Source organism: Xyrauchen texanus, chromosome 30, assembly GCF_025860055.1.
Source record: "Xyrauchen texanus isolate HMW12.3.18 chromosome 30, RBS_HiC_50CHRs, whole genome shotgun sequence".
In the NCBI taxonomy this organism is placed as follows: domain Eukaryota; kingdom Metazoa; phylum Chordata; class Actinopteri; order Cypriniformes; family Catostomidae; genus Xyrauchen; species Xyrauchen texanus.
Window position 1 is genome coordinate 1,268,269 of NC_068305.1, and position 8,147 is coordinate 1,276,415.

Sequence of the window (8,147 nt, forward strand, 5' to 3'; positions counted from 1 at the left end):
GTTTTATTCTGCAAAGTACTGACAACATTTATCCCAAATTGCAAATAAACATATTGGAATTTACAGCATTTATTTGCAGAACTTGCACACTTTGCTAGTTTTGATACTTTTAATGATATTAACTGGTGAGATTCGAGACACCCTGTTCCATAACTGTCAACATGTCAAGAGAAATTAAAAGACACTTATGTGCTCAAGCTGACACCCCTCCGGAGGCCTCGGACGAGGGAGTCAGTTTGGCTGGAGAAGTGAAGGAGATTCAACGTGAATTGCTGAACACGTTTGTAATGCTGGCGAGGGTCGTTGCTGACTTGGAGGATCTTACTGCAATATGCAGATCGATCACTGCCAAGGAGATGAAATTCACTGATGTGGATACAAGAGTAGCGGATGTTGAGAAATGGATAGATTATCTGGAGTCATTGGAGAGGGAATTAGCTGCTAATCCGCCAGTGACCATGGCGGATTTGAAGCATGTCTGGGAAAAGTTGGAGGGTGTGGAAAATCGTAGTTGGCAGAACAACGTCTGAATTGTTGGAATTCCTGTGCAAGCAGCGGGTCAGAATATGGTGGAATTCTGGACAGGCTCTTTCCAAGTCTGCTCGACATAACAGGCCATAAGCTCGAAATCAAGCGAGCTCACAGAGGTCCGGCCCGGCGATCCACTGAGGGAGACCGGCCACGATTATTTCTGGCCAAATGTCTGAGATCATCTGATAAAAATAATGTTACGCAAGGCGAGGAGAAAAAGAAGGCTTTTTTTGGAAGAACTACAACATTTTCTTGTTCCCAGAGTTTGCGAATTCGACAACAGAGAAACTTGATTGATTCAAGGAATGCAAGAAACTCTTACATCAACAGAAGTTCGATTTGCACTGATATCTCCGGCCAAATTGAGAATAGATGCTAAGGATGGGCGCAAAGTATTTTCTTGTCCCAAACAAGAATTGTCCTTCATAAAGTCTTGTTGCATATCTGCATGATTTTATGCAGGTGGTTTTAATGTTGTGGTTAATTGGTGTATATACTATATACATACATACAGTACATATATTTTATATATTAAGTTATAAAAACTTTTTTTTACACCTGCTGGCAAGAGTTAAGATGAATTTACTAAACTAGAATTTGGGTGGTTAAAAGTTCAAATGAATGACAAATTGCATCATGATTATTTTGGGAGCAATTGTAATGTAATATTATGACTTTTTAATCTTTTAACCCTATAAAGCCTTGCATATTATATTTTATACATGATTATCAGAAGCCTCTACATCATCAACATAATCAATACCATCCATCCATCCATCTTCAACCGCTTATCCGAAGTCGGGTCGCGGGGGCAGCTGCTCCAGCAGGGGGCCCCAAACGTCCCTATCCCGAGCCACATTAACCAGCTCTGACTGGGCGACCCCGAGGCGTTCCCGGGCCAGTGTGGAGATGTAATCTCTCCACCTAGTCCTGGGTCTTCCCGAGGCCTCCTCCCAGCTGGACGTGCCTGAAACACCTCCCTAGGGAGGCGGCCAGGGGCATCCTTACCAGATGCCCAAACCACCTCAACTGACTCCTTTCAACGCAAAGGAGCAGCGGCTCTACTCCGAGCTCCTCACGGATGACTGAGCTCCTCACCCTATCTCTAAGGGAGAAGCCCGCCACCCTTCTGAGGAAGCCCATTTCGGCCGCTTGTACTCGCGACCTAGTTCTTTCGGTCATGACCCAACCTTCATGAACATAGGTGAGGGTAGGAACGAAAATTGACCGGTAGATCGAGAGCTTTGCCTTTCGGCTCAGCTCTCTTTTCGTGACAACGGTGCGATAGAGCGAGTGCAATACCGCCCCTGCTGCCCCGATTCTCCGGCCAACCTCCCGCTCCATTGTCCCCTCACTCGTGAACAAGACCCCGAGGTACTTGAACTCCTTCACTTGGGGCAAAACCTCATTCCCTACCTGGAGTACGCACTCCATCGGTTTCCTGCATAATCAATACTTCAATACAAAATCAAGACAAACAATCTGTTGTATGCAATGTAGATGTCTAGATGTCTACTTCCTCCAGGTTGAAGTTTCTGTGCTATTCCGAAAGTAGAAAACCTTGTAATTAGGGCTGTAGATTTAACGTGTTAAAAACTAGAGATGCGGAAATCTAGTGAGATGTGACACAACCAAAGTGAGATGCTGCAAAAGTGCCCATCTGACACATGAACACATAGACCAACAATTAAAAACCATGCAGAGAGAATTAGGCCAATAAAAAGGTTCAGTGCAATGATATGGAAATAAAATAAACACTTTTCATTTCTCAAGACACTTTTTGTATTGTCTAAATGCTCTACTTGTCTGCTGCCACACAGTGGAAAAAATGTTAACCTAAAAATTGTGCTTCATGTGTTAATATAGTCCAATTTGCAGTTCTAAATATGATTTAATATGTCTAAATATACCTGACTATATTGTTTCTCCCCCCAAAAAACAACACATTTTTAAGTGTTCGATCAGGTAGAAGTAGCACCTTAAGGTAACAATTGCAGGTTACACTTTATCTTACAGTGTAAATAAAAGAATGTATTTGAATTATTTGCATTCTAATATTTTTTATTATATGTGTAAATATTGACATTTTAATATACAAAATATCTTAATTTGGGGGCCTATCATAGAAAAATATTGATATGTGATTAATTTGATAACAAATTTAAATCGATTGACAGCACTACTTAATATCATTTCTAAAACGGTCGTCTTCACACTGGAATACACATGACTTTTATTAGTAATATATTGCTACTAATATTTCAAAATGAGTATTTACTGAATTGAAGCAACATGTGCTTACTTAAAGGTGCACTATATATTTTTTGAAACATTACGAAGTACACCTTTAAGTTTCGTACATTATTTCAAAGACAAATACGATTCAACAGGCTTTTAAGGTACATGTCTAAATCATCATCGCATTCAATTCATGCCCACCACAAGAAACAACACAGCTTAGAAAATACAAAACTTCGAAAGCATGAAATATAAAATGTATAGTATATATTTTAAAAATACCATATTAAATATAATATTATATGTTTTGTAAATAGAATTAAAAGACAAATAAATAAAATAAATAATTAAAAAACAAATTCTGAATAATGGGGCGTTTCCACTGCACGGTACAACTCAACTCAACTCGACTCTGCTCACTTTTTGGGGGTTTTCCACTGTGGATAATACCTGGTACCTGGTACTTTTTTAGTACCACCTCGGTCGAGGTTCCAAGCGAGCCGAGCCGATACTAAATGTGACATCAAAATCCTGCAGATCACTGATTGGTCAGAGAGAATCGCCGCTACCGGCATCTCTGGATTTCCGACACGCGACATCAACCCACTAGTTATAAAGTTAGCTCCAGCGATAGCAGTATCATTTGTTCTCGCGGCTTTCGAATTGTAAAAAGAAATGGATGTGCGCGAAACCACGCTGTGGTCAATAAACGAAATGGATGTGAAGCGATCTATCTACAGGAGTCTGCAGTTGTATGTAAGTGTGTTTATTTCATTGTTTTTAACGTTGTTATAGTGGTATTCATTGCTAGATCAGGTGCTGTTTGTTTACTGTCTTTAACGCGGGTCGCTTAGACGTGTGTTTGGTGTGTGCGCGCTATATTTGTGTTGACTTGTCCCATAGTATTCGCTGATAGAATTGCTAGACTTGTTTAAACTTGTCACGTAGGATTCGTTGCTAGATTTGCTTAGACTTCGGGTTGGTTATCCTGTGTGTGTGTAAAACTTTCGTCGTTTTAGTGTCTGCAAACAGTGCTTCACTGGTTTCAGAGTATTATTTATTGCTAAGTGCAGCATAATTTATTTGCGCTGTACAGAAGTTGCGTTTGTTCCCGCGCAACCTTGAGTTTCGGTTTCGGGTGACCACGTGACTAGCTTTGTTGTGATAAGTAGCATTAAGGCGTGGCCAGCGCCAGGTAAACTATTTAAACTGTTAGAAACATAGTCATTCAGGAGAAGCGATCTATCTACAGGAGTCTGCAGTTGTATGTAAGTGTGTTTATTTCATTGTTTTTAACGTTGTTATAGTGGTATTCATTGCTAGATCAGGTGCTGTTTGTTTACTGTCTTTAACGCTGGTCGCTTAGACGTGTGTTTGGTGTGTGCTGCTATATTTGTGTTGACTTGTCCCATAGTATTCGCTGATAGAATTGCTAGACTTGTTTAAACTTGTCACGTAGGATTCGTTGCTAGATTTGCTTAGACTTCGGGTTGGTTATCCTGTGTGTGTGTAAAACTTTCGTCGTTTTAGTGTCTGCAAACAGTGCTTCACTGGTTTCAGAGTATTATTTATTGCTAAGTGCAGCATAATTTATTTGCGCTGTACAGAAGTTGCGTTTGTTCCCACGCAACCCTGAGTTTCGGTTTCGGGTGACCACGTGACTAGCTTTGTTGTGATAAGTAGCATTAAGGCGTGGCCAGCGCCAGGTAAACTATTTAAACTGTTAGAAACATAGTCATTCAGGAGAAGCGATCTATCTACAGGAGTCTGCAGTTGTATGTAAGTGTGTTTATTTCATTGTTTTTAACGTTGTTATAGTGGTATTCATTGCTAGATCAGGTGCTGTTTGTTTACTGTCTTTAACGCTGGTCGCTTAGGACGTGTGTTTGGTGTGTCGCGCTATATTTGTGTTGACTTGTCCCATAGTATTCGCTGATAGAATTGCTAGACTTGTTTAAACTTGTCACGTAGGATTCGTTGCTAGATTTGCTTAGACTTCGGGTTGGTTATCCTGTGTGTGTGTAAAACTTTCGTCGCTTTTAGTGTCTGCAAACAGTGCTTCACTGGTTTCAGAGTATTATTTATTGCTAAGTGCAGCATAATTTATTTGCGCTTGTACAGAAGTTGCGTTTGTTCCCGCAGCAACCCTGAGTTTCGGTTTCGGGTGACCACGTGACTAGCTTTGTTGTGATAAGTAGCATTAAGGCGTGGCTGCTTTTTTTCCACTGAACGGCTCGTAAAAGTTGTTATTTATTGGACTTAATGCTGACGCTGAAGCTGCAGCGAAGTGGTGGCCCTCGTGTGAAGCCCTCCTTGTGTGAAGACCTACTTGGGTAAAGACCAGCGTAGTCTACCTGTGCGAGTCCACCGAGCAAGGACACCGACAAGGCTCCACTCACCAAAGCACTTAAGTATTTTTCTATTCTATCTCTTTTATTATTTTACTTATACATACATACTAACATGTCTAGTTCACTAATAACACATGCCTTCAAGCACATCCCTGTTATCTGTTGTAGACCGCTCACAAGATACAGATGCAAGACAAAACGCAACCCACACAACCTACGGCCGCTTTGCACTTCAACACCTGCTCCACTCTCGTTCTCAGTGGGACTCTGGAACTGCCAGTCTGCTGTGAACAAAGCTGCCTTCATTCCGGCTTTGCCACGCAGTCCACCCTCAGCATCCTGGCACTGACAGAGACATGGATACGTCCTGAGGATACAGCAACACCTGCTGCTCTCTCTAACAACTTCTCCTTCTCCCACACCCCTCGACATACTGGTAGGGGTGGGGAACAGGTTTGCTCATTCATAATAACTGGACTTTTTCACCACATGCTTCACTATGTAACAATACATCTTTTGAATTCCATGCCATTACTACAATGCAACCCACAAAAATACATGTTGTTGTCATCTATCGCCCCCAGGTCAGCTGACAAGCTTTCTTGAGGAATTGGATGTCCTGCTGTCCTCCTTGCCAGAGGATGGCAGGCCACTTGTGGTTCTTGGTGATTTCAACATACACCAGGACAAACCCCAGGCCATTGAACTGAATACTCTTCTGGCCTCATTTGACTTGGAAAGACTACACACCACAGCAACTCACAGGTCGGGCAACCAGCTGGACCTCATTTTTACACGTAACTGTACCACCTCTAATATTCTTGTTACACCTTTACATGTTTCTGATCACTACTTTGTTCAATTCAACATGATTCTCCCATCCATTGTAAAACCGACCCCACCTTTGGTTTCCTTTCGCCAGTAACCTCCGTTCCCTCTCACCCTCTCGCCTTTCCACTGATGTCTCTGCCTCTCTTCCCACAATAAATGTATTTTCCATGCTTGATGTGAACACTGCCACAGACACACTTAGCTCTACTTTAACAACCTGTCTAGACAACATCTGTCCTCTCTCCTCTAGACCAGCACGGACTACACCACCCAGCCCCTGGCTGTCTGACATCCTTCGTGAACATCGGACTGTTCTCAGGGCAGCTGAGAGGAGATGGCGGAAATCTAAAGATCCAGCTGATCTAGGTAAATATCAGCTTCTGCTCGCAACTTTTTCAAATAACGCTAAAACTGCAAAAACTTCATATTACCAGACCAAAATCAACAGCACCACAGACACTGTGAGCTTGTTTAGAACATTTAACACACTTCTCTGCCCTCCCCTCCACCACCTGACACATCACTGACAGCAGATATATTCGCCACATTTTTTACTGATAAGGTTACAGCCATCAGCAATACATTCACAGCACCACACCCTGTCAAACACCTGGCTCCTGTATGCAACCCTTCTTTCACTATGTTCTCTCCTTTAACTGACACTGAGGTCTCTAAACTCCTCCTCTCCAACCACCCCACAACCTGTTCCCTTGACCCCATTCCATCACACCTTCTCCAGGCCATCTCTCCGTCCATCCTACCGGCACTTACACACATAATTAACACATCCCTTCTTGCAGGCACTTTTCCCACTACATTTAAGCAGGCTCGAGTAACCCCACTGCTGAAAAAACCTGCACTTAACCCCACACAGATAGAACACTACAGACCAGTCTCTCTCATCCCATTCATGGCAAAAACACTTGAAAGGGCAGTTTTCAATCAGATCTCCGCCTATCTCTCACAGAACAAGCTGCTGGATGACAATCAGTCGGGCTTCAAAAGTGGACACTCCACTGAGACTGCCCTGCTGTCTGTCATCGAAGTCGCTGAGACTGGCGAGAGCTGAATCGAGATCATCCGTTCTGATTTTGCTGGACCTTTCTGCTGCCTTTGACACAGTCAACCATCAGATCCTACTCTCCACCCTCTCTAAACTGGGTATCACTGGAACTGTGCTTGACTGGTTCAACTCTTATCTCTCAGAAAGGTCCTTTGAGGTAGCATGGAGAGGGGAAGTATCCAAGCCACACCAGTTACTTACTGGGGTACCTCAGGGATCAGTGCTTGGGCCACTTCTCTTCTCCATATACACAACATCACTGGGACCCATCATCCAGTCACATGGTTTCTCTTACCACTGCTACGCTGATGACACGCTAACTCTACTTGTCTTTCCAGCCCAACGACACCACAGTGACCGCTCGAATCGCTGCCTGTCTGGCAGACATCTCGGCCTGGATGAAGGAACACCACCTTCAACTCAACCCTGCCAAGACAGAACTCCTTGTCTTTCCAGCCAACCCTGCTGTTGAACACAACATCACCGTGCAGCTGGGTCCAACTACAGTTTCGCCTTCCAAAACGGTCAGAAATCTAGGGGTAACCATTGATGATGAGCTAAATTTCACAGACCACATTTCAAAAACTGCAAGATCTTGTAGATTTACACTCTACAATATCAGGAAGATAAGACCCTTCCTCTCTGTACATGCCACACAACTGCTCGCTCAGTCCCTTGTCATAACTAGACTGGACTACTGTAATGCTCTCATTGCAGGCCTTCCTGCATGTGCTATTAGACCTCTCCAAATGATCCAGAATGCAGCAGCACGTCTGGTCTTTAATGAACCTAAGAGAGCACATGTTACACCACTCTTTGTCTCTCTCCACTGGCTGCCGGTTCATGCACGTATTAAATTCAAGGCCCTGATGCTGGCATATAAAACAGTCACTGGGTCTGCTCCAGCATACCTAAAAACATTTATGCAGAGCTACGCTCCCACCAGAAGCCTGCGGTCGGCTAAGGAACGCCGCCTTGTCGTACCAAAACAAAGAGGCACCAAAACACTTTCCCGGACTTTCAGTTTCATCATACCACGGTGGTGGAATGACCTTTCCAACTCAATCCGGAAGCTAACTCACTCTCTATCTTCAAAAAACGGCTAAAAACACATCTTTTCCAAAAGCACTTAA

At 43.2% G+C, this 8,147-nt stretch overlaps 1 long non-coding RNA gene across 1 annotated transcript; it reads left to right on the forward strand.

Moving 5' to 3' along the window:
- The first annotated feature begins 5,436 nt into the window (after positions 1-5,436).
- LOC127623752 (uncharacterized) lies at positions 5,437-7,909 on the forward strand. Its single transcript, XR_007968090.1, has 4 exons — positions 5,437-5,556; positions 5,705-5,885; positions 6,202-6,317; positions 7,353-7,909. It is a non-coding gene; the product is annotated as an uncharacterized LOC127623752 (long non-coding RNA).
- The last annotated feature ends 238 nt before the right edge of the window (positions 7,910-8,147 follow it).